Source organism: Phaethon aethereus, assembly GCF_964289735.1.
Source record: "Phaethon aethereus genome assembly, chromosome: 1".
Lineage (NCBI taxonomy): Eukaryota > Metazoa > Chordata > Aves > Phaethontiformes > Phaethontidae > Phaethon > Phaethon aethereus.
Window position 1 is genome coordinate 81496764 of NC_138575.1, and position 13887 is coordinate 81510650.

Genomic DNA, 13887 nt, shown 5'->3' on the forward strand with positions numbered 1-13887 from the left:
GCTTCTGACTCTGCCAACTGACTTCATGTTGGCCTTTACCCAAGGACAAATTCTTAAAGGTATTTTGGCAGGTTGTTGTTTTTTTTTTTTTAAAGGTGCCAAAATAGGCTAGGCATCTAATGCACACACTGACATAATTTCCTGATAACAACAGCTAGTGAAAACCCTGGGATGATGTAGGATAATATAGCTTCCCTTGCACTTCTTCGCTGTGTTGTGTTATGCTATATCGAGGGTGCAAAACTGCGCAAACAGGTCACACAGGGGAGCTGCTGGGCTCCGGATCCAGCACCCAGGTCAAAGAGAGGCAATTCTAACCGGTCCCTGACCAGCTCATTATGATCAGTTGCTACACGGCAAACTGGCAGCTCAGTGCACTAATTAAGAGGATAGCATAGAAAAAACATTGAGCTGTGGAAGCTATTACATAATTCAGAAGTGTTTTGGGGAAATGAATCCAAACCAGAGCTAAGGAAAGGCCAAAACACCAGAGCGAGGTATCTGTAAGCCTCTCTGGGTTGGGATCTGCTTGGAAGAGCACTGGCAACCTTCATTCCAGCCACATTCTCCTCATTCTCCCTGAGATACTGTACTCCTGGGTTATCCTGTGGCACAAATAATTAACCCATCAGAGCAATTACTTATATTGAGATCATTCTGGAATGGTCTTTTTATACTCTAAAAATTAAAGATCGTGGTTGCTTTGAGGGAAGGCGCTTTCACTGTCACTGTGTACAGATGGGGAAGGTGAGGAAAGTGTCAGAAAAGACATTTGTCCAGGATCACACTCAGCAGCGGTGCAGGGAGGAGACTGTTACACGATACCAAAATTATTTTTTTCTCTTTTCTGACCTTGCATTTTGGGTCTTGGTGATATTCCACATCTTTGTAACAGTCTGTGAGCTCCTCAGAGCAGGAACTGCCCTGTTGGTATGCTCCCATCGCAATCAGGGATATGACCACAGGTACAGACACATCCAAGCTGTCCCAAAGCTGCCCCACTGACTACTGCAAGCAGAGTGGCAGCAGCACGAAGTTCAGGGAGCACTAACTGCAAAGGTGTGCTGGAGGAGGAGGCACTGAGTCTTGGACAAGGTCACAAATTTAGCTTAACGTTAGTTCAGATGCTGCAATCACATCTCTAGATCACACCTTAGACATAACTGCATGCACTTTACTGACTCCCTCTGTTGTTTAAAGCATTATACACATATCTATTACTATACACATACACTACCTTATATACAGATTACATGAATTCATTGTCCAAAGTGATAGCCTGATTTTTGCATCAGTATTGAGCCTCCTTTGCAGTTCCTGGGAATTACAAATTAAAGAATGTGAAGAGACGATTAATATGGCTGAGGTCTGAACAGCTGGACTTTTCAGAGCTGACAAAATGCATACTCTCTTCATGCAAAACTCCCCTGTTGAATTAGTTACACTCACTTATGAATTAACTTCATTGTTAAGAGCTCTTAATAATTTTTTTGTTCAGTGATAGTAACCAAGATGCTAAAAGTTCCTAACTTTGCGAATGAAATCACATCTTTCTTAAAGCAGGAACTTGAGTGTGAGTCTTCCACACCTTGGGGAGATGCTGCACTGGTTTCTCCCGCCCCTGGCACAAGGCTCATCCCAGGGCAGGGATAACCCGGAGATGCCCGTGCCATCTCTGCCAGGGCAGATCTTGCCTTCCTCAGCAGAAATCCTTCCCTGGACTTGGTGAAATCTTCCCCATTAAAGTTGCTGCCAGTGACAAATTCCAATAAAAGATCACGTTTGCGGTAAAGTCAGTGTTTTGTCAAGCAAAGCATCTTTTGCTGAAAAATGCTTTACCCACTCCCGCCTCGTCCCTGCCCAGCCCTACAGTCCGCTGGCTCTGCGGAGGCAGGGGCAGGTATGCAACGAATTCGCTGCAGCCTGCGGGTTACTGTCTGGGTGCACATCGCCACATCCTTCTCCAGCACGGAACAGGGGGATATTTCAGCAGAGAGGCTTATCGAGGTGCAATTCCCTCCACAGTACCTGTGCCTTCACTGGCTTGTTTTCTCTTCACCATGTTTACAAGCAGCAAGGCAATGGCACTGCCCATATAAAACACTAAGCTCCCATGCTGCTGCAAGAAAACCCTTGAGATACGATTTTTTAAGTGGAATTTCCTATAAAGCATTTAGGAAAGGATCCTGGGAGGATGTATCCCATGTATACACAGGAGTGCTACGGTGCTTGAGAGGAGAGAGAGTTCATAAAATAAATGCCTTTGCAAAGAGTCCCTGCGAAATTATCATCCATAAGAAACCCTCCTGGGTCAGACACTTGTACTGACACTTACTGTCTTTGCTGACACTGCATCTGTTTGATCAGTTATGTAAATAAGGAGATGAATTTGGTTTTCAGGCTGTTAACTTTTCACAAGCAGCCAGTTCTCACTGAAAATGCTCACAAACTCTCCTCTCATAAAATGCACATAACAAATGAAGCATCTCTACTCTGACAGAGGAGTGGACCACGCTGTCCTACAAAGTGTAATTTTTTAAGTTCAAAAAGAATTGAGAGAAAAGGATAAGTAGAGAATAAAGGACTCTGAATGCTAAGGAATCGTCTGCACGTGAACAATAAAAATAAGCAACTAAGTACTGCACATTTTGGAAATGGGAGGTACAAGCCTGGGGGTTGTTTGTGCATTAGCTTGTCATAGTGGCTTTACAAGTGCCTGCCTGCCTGTTTATTCATGGATGCAGCAAGAACGGTGTGCTTTCCACAGTCTGCTGCAAGAAGGAACTATAACTATAACTCACAGGTAAGTAGTATTGTGTGGAGACAAAACACCCATCAAAAAATTGTGGGAACTTTGGTGTCTTTGTAAAACATGTTTTGATGGGGGAAGACATGTATAACAACAAAGCCATCTTACTGGTAACAGTATTTAACATTTCTCCTAATTCCATTAACACTTTAATTCTTCCAGGAAGAAAGGCCGGCAAAGTTCATTTGGTTTTAATTAGAGAGGTGAAGTAATAGGTAACTAGAGTTTGCAAATCAGTCATGTTGTTTTGAGAAACTAGTTTAGAAATTTTTTTTTCTTATGATTCATTCTCTTAAAGAAACAGAAAAAAAAAGAAAATCTATTTAAGATACGTTCCCTAGCTTAAATGAGGCTTGTGGCAACTATTAGGGATGAAAGCGGAAATTCAGGTGTATCAAAAATAATAATTTTAAAGTTGTTTTTCCCTGTCTCAGGTTTACATTCAGACTTTACGGGCCCTTTCCAATGCATGTCTTCACTGCCTGTTGCCACAATATGCTCTTCTCAAACACAGGCCTGTTAAACTGACAGAGAAGACAGGTGGTCACCCCCTTCGTGATTTTCCTTAGCGCAGTTTTTCACACTGCGTCAGCTGAGAGCTGGGTTTCAGGGAGAGAGAAAAGGGTTTGTTTTGCTCTTTGGGACCTATTCGCCTGAGCAAAAAAAAAAAAAAAAAAAAAAAGCCAGAAGAAATTTGGATTCATTGCAACGGTCACAAAGGCGGCCATAAAGTGATTTTTACTGGAGTTCAACGCTTGGTCAATGAGATTCATGTTTGCATATATATCACCGACCACCGTGGGGGTCCTGCAGCAGGTGTTCTGTGGGGAAGCGCTCAGCACCACGATGGCACCTGTGCCCGTAAAGTCGTGGCCTGCCGGCCACGCCGGCCGCAGGAGGGCCGCGGGTCGCAGAGCCTCCCTCGTTCAGGCGCGGCGGCGCGGCCAGGGGTTGGGCTCCTTCAAGGGGCGAGCCAGTTGGGAGGGATCGATGGCTGAATTGCTCTCTCCCCGTCTCGGGGCAACAACTGCGAGCAATACGTTTCCCTCCTCGCCCCGCCAGCCCCGCTCGGAGACAATAGACGAGATTTGGCTGCAGCTGGCTGGCGAGCCGACGTAAAATTGAACACCTGTGGACCAAATATGCACAGCTGCAGCGTGCCAGGGCTGAACTACCTCTTGTGCAAGCGACGCACGTGCCGCCTGCGAGCGCCTGCGAAGTGGTGCAAGTTCAAGGACGGAGCCTTTGGGGGGTGGGGGAAAGAGAGTTTGGCCAGAACCCGGTTATCTGCTTTTACTCAGATGCCCCCAAAAGCCTTTCTGCGGGAGAGGGCTGCGCAATGTACGGATGACACCACTCGGAGCGCTAATTGGACTACAAGCCTGAGGAATTAAATGTCTGCTGAGGACGCACTTGGCCATGGTTTGCCGTGTTGTTGCATTCAGTTCTGTGTTATCTCCGTGGTTCACAGAGAGTGATTCACAAGAGCAGTTAATTAATGTAATGGCCTATTCTATTACTGAATCGATACAGAAAATACCTAGGGAATCACTGAGTTGCATCTATGTGGATTAATTTCTGTACTGTACTCTGAATATGTAAAATAACATATACCTGTTTTTAGCCACATAAGCGAGTGTAATGCAGACTTTTATAGCCAGATATTTCATGGAGCTGCTTTTTTTCGTGAACTATAGATCTGTTTAGACCATTATTCCTACCCAAGGTTACAGCAGCTTTAGCAAACAAAAAAGTGGCCTTCTCCAAAATTAAAATTATTTTCCTTAGTGCAGCTTAAAATACTAAATTGTTATCATTTGTTATCACGGGTAGGGAATGACTACTTTACCGAAATTTATTTGAAGTTGCTCTAAGAAAACACCACTATCCAGAAATCCCCCTTGGTGATTTCAGCTCTGGTAGAATGTTGGAAGATGAGCTCTTGAACTAAGAAATGAGGATAGCAGCAACCTCATGCTGAAAATTTCATTCCGGCATGTTTGTATCCCTAAAAATGACCTGTTCACTAGATGTGTGATCCAACCTGACTGGCTAAGCACTTCAGCCTCAGAGCTTCTTTTTGTTGTAGGTGAAGGCCCTTTCAGAAACCCCTTCACCCATGTTACCAGGTGTACCAAGACGTGCCGTACAATATATTTGCACACATGTCTGACTGCCCCTGTAGGTGTGCTTGATGTTCCCAGTGCTTTCAAAGAGTCCTAAGGAAAGAGGACAGTTAAAACTGGTTGTCACCTCCAGAACAGTTTATTCTGTCAGACTTTGTTTTTCAGGAAATATTTGGAGAATAGGCTGGAGGCCTGCCAAGGATTCCCATGGGCCCTGTGATATCTCGCTGAGTACGTGAAAAGTTAAAGGGCTTGGGCCCCAGGAAAAAGCCAGAGACAAGGCATGGCATGGATGAACTGTTCTGGTAACTACATACGTCCCATGAATGTTGACTGGACAGTGTGTTTTTATACTATTACTTCAGACTCTGAAATAAGTTGCATGGACTAGCTGATTGCTCCAGGGCAGAAGCACCAGCACGGCTATACTTTTTTCCTGGCGGGAAATTGACTGTGAGACTTCTAAATTTTTAAGTTAGTCTGAAAATGAAAATAATTTTTGTGGGTTTGTTCCAATTATTTGTTTATTTTTTAATATTTTCAGGAGAAATTGTCCAGGAAGCTGTTTTTCATGGTGCAAGTTTTATATACTCAAGAAAAAAGAAATTAAGAACTTGAACTTAACATGAGAAGGTGCTTTGGAGCGTCTGTGTTTTTTATGTTCTCCATATGGCAGTGTGGCTCAGCACGCTTCAGTAAGAATTTTTGGCTTCTAGGAAGCTGGCATTTCTGCAAACCAAACACTCTTGTTTGTCCCCCAAACCAGTTGACAACATAAGGAAAATTACTAATCAGCCAATGTACCCCAATAGAAATAAAACCTCTAAAATGGAGATCCTACACCAGTTTATATAAGCTATTAAAAGGGTGTTGAGTTTTTTACACTTACTGGGAAATGGACAGAGGCCACCAAACTAATTTCACAAAGGCTGCTACAGATCCTCCAGTCATTAAAAACTTTCAGTCATCCACGTCTGGATTTGAACTGCCAACCCATATGGAAAAGCTGCTGTATCCCGTCACCACTCAACCCCTCCCCAGTTTTTATGGTCAGCAGGTGTGTGTGTGTAGGAGAGACTGTGGTCTCTCATTCCAATTGTTTCTCCTGATTTATTATATAATATCAGTTAGGTAGCCCTCATAATGTTGGAGGCCAGGAGGGACAACTAGATCACCTACTCTGACCTCCTGTGTAGCACAGCCCATTAAGTTTCACCCAAACACCGGCATATTAAGCTCAAAGACAACAGTGAGACTACAGCACTTTAAATACACAGAGGATTGAACTATGTGCCACAGATGGAAAACAGGAGAGATCAAAAGTCATCACTGCTCAAGAGTTCTGCAGCCTCAAAGAAGAGAGTTGAGAGAAGTCCAGCTGACACAAGCAGACAACCCCTACCCTGTCTTGTAGAAAGAGGGGAAAGTCCCCAAATCAAAAACAACTCAAAAAAAACAAGATCGAGAGCAAAATGGCACCCAGAAATTTCTGCCAACCTGACCTGAGGGAAAATCATATCTTAAGTCCAGATATGGTGATCAGCTGAGCCCTGGATATGACAAGAAGGAACAGCAGCAGGAATACAGGAAATAAACCTCTCTGCCATCGCAAGGCTGCTCTTCTGTTTCCTTCTCCCTTCAAGCTCCTGAGGAAGGCTAAAGGAAAAAAAACCCCAAAAGGCTGCCTTGCATGGCTAAGGTTAGAATTGCTTTTTATGAAGGTTTATAAGGGCACCCAGAGACATTGGGCATGTGACACTGAGAAGTGGTGAGTGTAATGTCATTTCAAGATGAGAAGCTAAAGCGTGGGGAAAACTAATCCTCGGAACAAGCCATGACACTAGGGCAGCTCCCTTGAGCCTTGACTTTCCTGACTAGGAAACAACTGACTAACAAGAATCATGCATGGAATTAATGCATTGTCAGAGTAGGGGGAAAAATAATAGGGTATTTTTGTTGGGTTTACTCCATCAGGGCAAAAGCATCACTGGCTGTCTCTGGGCAAGGCAACTGCAGAAAACTAATCATGTAGTTTCAGGAGTCTTTCAAACCAGCTTTAGGGTTTGAAACTTTGATGTGTCTTCTTTATAATGCAGCACTATAAATAAATAAAATCTGATTTCTCACTAAAATAGTTTTAATATTACTGATACTGCCATTATGTTCGTTTGCATTGCATCTAAGCAGAGGCAAGAACTCCCAGGACAGGCACATACAGAAAGAGAAAAGCCAATCTCCAAGCTCTGTAGTTTTTAACAATCTGAGAATGGGGCAAGAGACAAGCACTGCAATCAAATATAAAGATTAAACAATATCTGGTGGACTTTAGCATCTTGTTTCTTTCAACAGTGTAAAAGTTTTAAGGAGGAAACATACAAACAATGTATTTCCCAGAATTATTAGGTGAAATGTTAGGGTTTTTTAACAGGTCAAAATTCTCAGCCATCACCTTCCTGCCAATTTTATTCTTCCATTTTCATATTAAAAGGCCAGCTCCCTCAGCAGCACTGTCTGTTGCTGCAAAACTTGCTGTGACTTCACTTGTGCAATGAATTTTACTGATTTTAATGGGATTTTTCAAGCAAGTAAAATTGCATGCCTATTTAGGTATTTTTTCAGATTCAGACTAAGACTTTGTTTTTGCAAAGAGTGAGAGAGACAATCTGTCTGTCTTACCTTTGCATTTGCCTTGAGCTTTCTTCAGTTTATCCACATCATACTATTGAATCTGAATCAATGGGGACTTCAAGAAGTAAAACCACAGTATATGGGGTGTATTGGGTAAGTATCTTCAAAGGAGCGAAGAGGTGGGTGGCTGGTTCAGACAGGTTTCTGAACAGAGTCATGTGCTAGGGAGCCAGGTCCCACGGATCAGCTTGTCCACTAGCTCCAAATGACACAGTAAGTACTTTTTCATCCAATATTTCCAAGTTTCCCCTTCTGGTCATTTTCTGAATAATGCGGATATAAAGAACAGAACTATCTCCTCTAGCTACCATATTTCTCTTTGGTTGCACTAACTTCAGGGAAAATACATGTGGACACCATAATCAACTAACTCCTGTATACTGAAGCCCTTTTTGAAAAAAAGAATAATATTAATAAAAGAAACAGGAAATAGGAACACCAGAAAATGCTGACATAAAATGAAAATTTTACAAGATAATGGATATAAGTACAAAACCAAGTTTTCTTATGTAATGATGTCACCTGCACCTACAACGTGATTCATACAGCCCTTTTTGCACCAGACTCTCTCTTGATATTTTTGTATGTGCCACAGAGACTTTAGGCTCCCTCCACAAGCAATGGGAGGGAGGGAAAAAATTAAGAGAGCTGTGGGGAGAGACTGGATGGGAAAACAAGAAAATGCTGAAGGTTGTTTTAGAAAAATAAAAGAGAGAAGGACGCAAAGTGCTGGAAAAAGTGTCTAAAAGGAAAAAGTGTAGAAGTGGAAAGGAAAGAGGAAATTCAGCAAAATATGTGCAAGCCAGGTTTTCAGCTGCAGTAAGTCAGTCAAGCTCCACTAAAGTGAGTGGAGCTGAAATGATTTCTATTTCTAGAAAATAAAAATTATTTCTATTGAGAAGCTGGGACTCATGAATTACATGCAATTTAGCTGACTCCCAGAAAAAATTAGAAAGAACCGTGCTAAGGTCCACTATTCTATAAATGCTATACAATTAAACTCATTATATTTTACAAAGCTTGGCGTTCATACGCTCAGGGTGGATCCTGAGGATGCCCAAGAAGATCCACACGTGAAGACTGGGGTTCTGGATGCACCCAAGCACAACAGGGAATATCTGAAGGCAGACTGGGATTTGCCCGCTGCCATCTACACACCCAACATAGGTCACCCAACTTTTCCTAAGTCTTCGTGTTTGAATTGCACAGTCCTTGAGTTTATCACAGCAGGCAGAGAAGGCAGCAACACATGCAGTAAATCACAGCCTCTGTTAACAGTTGCCATGCCAGACCATTAGAAAATTTGAGAGAATTGCTAGCCCAGCTTTGGAGGACAGGTCTATTTGATTTGACACAGAACAAATCATAAATCAAAGAAAGCAAACACCCCATATATTGAAGCCTCATGTAAGGTTGCCCGTCTTGAAAAGCCGGAATAGTCAAGCCTAAGGCCAGCCATGCCTTTTTGGGACTCCAGGGCCCCTCTCCCGCACACAGTCTCTCTCCTCACTGCTCTGTGGCAGCCCTCCACCCACCTGGAAACACCCCACGGTTCGGAGGAAGCTCGAGAGGAGCAACGTGCGGTGCCACGTACACGGCTAGCACAGACGGACCCGCACATCACACTGCAAGGTGTCACCAGCTGGGAACGGAGTGTGCGGTGTGGCTTTGCGCCATGACTAGGGTTCAGGTCAGGTGTCCGTGCCGACCCAAGCAGTGGGCATTTAAGACGAAGAAAGCACCACGATGCTAGGAGCTATGTCTGCCCGTAACACGTGGAAACACTGCTTCGTATTAAGCATGAGAAGGGTTGCAAGCAGGTCTTTTCCTGGAGGCTTAGTGCAAAGTCTCTGGCTCCTGGAGAATGGCCAGTATTTCTCCCAGGCAAGCAGAGGTGCCTGGTACGACCAGGTACCGCATCTACATTTCGGTGTCTCGCTGACTCCTCCTTGTCAGTACGTTTAGATGGTAGAAGGAGTGATGAATTGCTATGCTCAGGAAAAAGTTTGCACCAGTCTGGAGTGAGGGGAATAATCCAGCACTGGTTTTAGACCGTGCCACCCAGCCCTCCACGCTGAGTCTGCGGCCACTGTGACGTGAAGCGCTGGGAGCGTTGGAAGGGGAAGATGTTGAAGACGCTTCCCTAAAGCAAGGGGGGATGTTAACGACTTCCTGGGGAAAAACAAGAGCTGTTTCAACAACAGATCCCCCCCCGGGATTTTAGAAAGGCACAACACAGATCACAGGCCTTATTATATGTGTCCAGTTAATATTTCTGAAGAACTTTCAAAATCTTTATTTCACATTTTTACCCAGATTCTCTATTACCTTAGAGAAGATGCACCTTTTGGCAATAAAATACAGCACAATAAATGTTGCAAATTTAATCTGACTTCCCATGGTTCGGGATAAAAGAAGAGATTTTGAATCTACCAGAGGTAAAAAAAACCTAACACGTTCTGGTCTCTGAGTGTGTAGCTCCTAAAAATAGATCCTGGCTACCTCATTTATTCATTGCTCTCAAAAGGTGAGGGGCTGCGCCTGCAGCCATCGCTTGCAAAAGGTGTGCCAAACCCGTTCGAAGGAAGTGGCTCGTGAAATAAAACTTTACAGCTAAAAAGCTAAAAATAAAACTCCAGTTCTTCTCAAGTGTCTGACTTAATATGCTCTCTGTTATTCTTCTTATTCTGATGATTCTTCCTGTTATTTGTATAGCTGAGCCAATGTTTCCAGGCAATTCACAAAATTAATCAGAAAGCTCAAGTGGGACATGAGGTATTATAAACTGTAATTTTGATTCTCATTTATACTACAGCTTCATTTACACCCAACTTTAAAGTCTCTTTACATTCAAAGAGGTATGAAGAGGCTTTTTTTGTAACAGTATCATAAGTATTCTATATGTATCTTTATACTATTATTATTAATTTAATTGTAATCTCTCCTAATCAGGTTTTGGGGTTTTCCAAGAAGGACTCAATTCTTGGTAAAATTCCTCAGAAATCAATGGAATAATAAAAAGAATTATTTTGGCCACTCCTACTATTTTTAATAATTTTTCTACTATATGAAAGAAAACCCGAAGAGTGATATAGTGCAAATTAGGTTACCTAAAATGGGTTCTTTCTGAGGTGCATATGCAGGAATACTATCAACTTTTGCAGCCTTGCAAAAACAAGAGTTCTCAACAATAGTGATTCACTTTATAATTCACTATTTAATCATAGTTCTCTCAGGTAAAGGTAAGATTATAAAAAGATTTTTCAGTATAAAGGCAAGATACTTCTCCTTCAGAAAGTGTCATTTTTTTAAGGGCAGTCTTTTAGTTAGTAGTGTGGTTGCAAAATTAATCCAAACATCTTCTCATTACCCATGACACTCCCACACCTGGTTTCAGTTGACCACAGTATCAGTTACTCTCTTTCCTTTCCTAGCAATTGGGAAAAGCACAGGAAAATAATGTTTAATGTAATGATATATTCTTGTAAATAAAATAATTTCATGCCATGTAAGATATTTTTCTACTTGAATGCTGCACTAGTATTTTATTTTAAAACTTTACTATACATTAAAAAATGGATATATTTGAAACTAATGCCTCTTTTCTGTCCAACTTTCTTAAGCATCCTCTTATTTCTCTGCCTTCTGTTCCATTCTCTGCCTTCCCCTGCCCTCCACCTTTTCTTGGCTATTGGAAGTGTACATTCCCTTAACATGAGAATCTCTCTTAATGAAAGCTCATGAAGATTTTTCAAATTATTATTTTCATAGGTATAGATCAGGTCCAAGAAGCACGCCTGTACATGTGGAAATTCTTGTTTCAAGACATAGTATGAGAGATGCCATATATTTGAAGGTAGTCATAGGCTGAATTGAGCTCACCCCATATAATCCACTGACATTTTTGTTGCAAGGGATGATGTCATTTAAAATGGGCTTTTGATATTGGGATCTCGGCTGATTCAGAGCATGCTGAAATCAGTAGGAGTCTCTCTACTGATTGCAGTGAACTTATGATCAATTCCTTTAATACCATCTGTAGAAGACAATTTCAAGGCATTCCTTTAATTTAAAAAACTCACAAACCCTCTGGTGCACAGCAAGGCCTTTAAGAAGCATGCATAAATCCAGTGGGCATGTCAACCTACCTGCTCATTGCGTGTTCCAAAGCCCTGCAAATTGCCCTCAGTGGTTGTTTGTCTAAGAAATATTATAACAGTCATCGTACCATTTTGACAGCTGAATGCAGAGACCCCTTGAGTCAATAAAGTATTGCTGATGTGCCAGAGGCTGGAAAGCCTTTGCTTCACTTTGCATTTTTATTCCTATCAAATTGCCATTCACATTTCAGCAAAATTAAATATCGTTCTGGGTGCCAGGAACTGATGGGAGTAATAAAAGAAGTTAATTGAAAGCTAATGGCTGCAGTACAGGGAAGGGAAGGGAAGGGAAGGGAAGGGAAGGGAAGGGAAGGGAAGGGAAGGGAAGGGAAGGGAAGGGAAGGGAAGGGAAGGGAAGGGAAGGGAAGGGAAGGGAAGGGAAGGGAAGGGAAGGGAAGGGAAGGGAAGGGAAGGGAAGGGAAGGGAAGGGAAGGGAAGGGAAGGGAAGGGAAGGGAAGGGAAGGGAAGGGAAGGGAAGGGAAGGGAAGGGAAGGGAAGGGAAGGGAAGGGAAGGGAAGGGAAGGGAAAGTCATGGTTTCCTAGAAGTCACAGAATCACAGAATCACAGAATCACTAGGTTGGAAAGGACCTTTAAGATCATCAAGTCCAACCATTAATCCAGAACCACCATGTCCCCTAAACCATGTCCTGAAGCGCCACATCCACACGTTTTTTGAACACTTCCAGGGATGGCGACTCCACCACCTCCCTGGGCAGCCTGTTCCAATGCCTGACCACCCTCTCAGTGAAGAAATTTTTCCTAATATCCAGTCTAAACCTCCCCTGGCACAACTTGAGGCCATTTCCTCTTGTCCTATCACTAGTAACTTGGGAGAAGAGGCCAACACCCTCGTCGCCACAACCCCCTTTCAGGTAGTTGTAGAGAGCAATAAGGTCTCCCCTCAGCCTCCTCTTCTCCAGACTAAACAACCCCAGTTCCCTCAGCCGCTCCTCATAAGACATGTGCTCCAGACCCCTCACCAGCTTCGTTGCCCTTCTCTGGACACGCTCCAGCACCTCAACATCCTTCTTGTAGTGAGGGGCCCAAAACTGAACACAGTATTCAAGGTGCGGCCTCACCAGTGCCGAGTACAGGGGCACAATCACTTCCCTACTCCTGCTGGCCACACTATTGCTGATACAGGCCAGGACGCTGTTGGCCTTCTTGGCCACCTGGGCACACTGCCGGCTCATATTCAGCCGGGTGTCAACCAGCACCCCCAGGTCCTTTTCCGCCGGGCTGCTCTCCAGCCACTCCTCCCCAAGCCTGTAGCGTTGCATGGGGTTGTTGTGGCCAAAGTGCAGGATCCTGCACTTGGCCTTATTAAACCTCATACAGTTGGCCTCTGCCCATCGATCCAGCCTGTCCAGATCCCTCTGCAGAGCCCTCCTACCCTCCAGCAGATCAACACTCCCACTCAGCTTGGTGTCATCTGCAAACTTAATGAGGGAGCACTCAATTGCCTCATCCAGATCATCTATAAAGATATTGAACAAGACTGGTCCCAGAACCGAGCCCTGGGGAACACCACTCGTGACCGGCCGCCAGCCGGATTTAACGCCGTTCACCACAACTCTCTGGGCTCGGCCATCCAGCCAGTTCCTCACCCAGCGAAGAGTAAACCCGTCTAAGCCACGAGCCGCCAGTTTCTCCAGGAGAATGCTGTGGGAGACGCTGTCAAAGGCTTTACTAAAGTCCAGGTAGACAACGTCCACTGCCTTTCCCTCATCCACTAGGCGGGTCACCTGGTCATAGAAGGAGATCAAGTTGGTCAAGCAGGACCTGCCTTTCATGAACCCATGCTGGCTGGGCCTGATCCTTTGGCTGTTCTGCAGATGCCCTGTGAGCACTCTCAAAACAAACCGCTCCATAATCTTCCCTGGTACAGAGGTCAGGCTGACAGGCCTGTAGTTCCCAGGATCCTCCTTCCATCCTTTCTTGTAGACGGGTGTCACATTGGCAAGCCTCCAGTCTTCTGGGACCTCCCCTGTTAACCAGGACTGCTGATAAACGATGGAGAGTGGCTTGGCAAGCTCCTCCGCCAGCTCTCTCAGTACTCTCGGGTGGATCCCATCAGGCCCCATAGACTTGTGGGTGTCCAGG

At 43.9% G+C, this 13887-nt stretch overlaps 1 protein-coding gene across 1 annotated transcript in view; it reads right to left on the bottom strand.

Moving 5' to 3' along the window:
- The window catches only part of LOC309412102 (potassium voltage-gated channel subfamily KQT member 1-like), a gene marked incomplete at both ends in the record, with an annotated part of 522805 nt that overhangs the window by 90029 nt on the left and 418889 nt on the right, over window positions 1–13887 (bottom strand).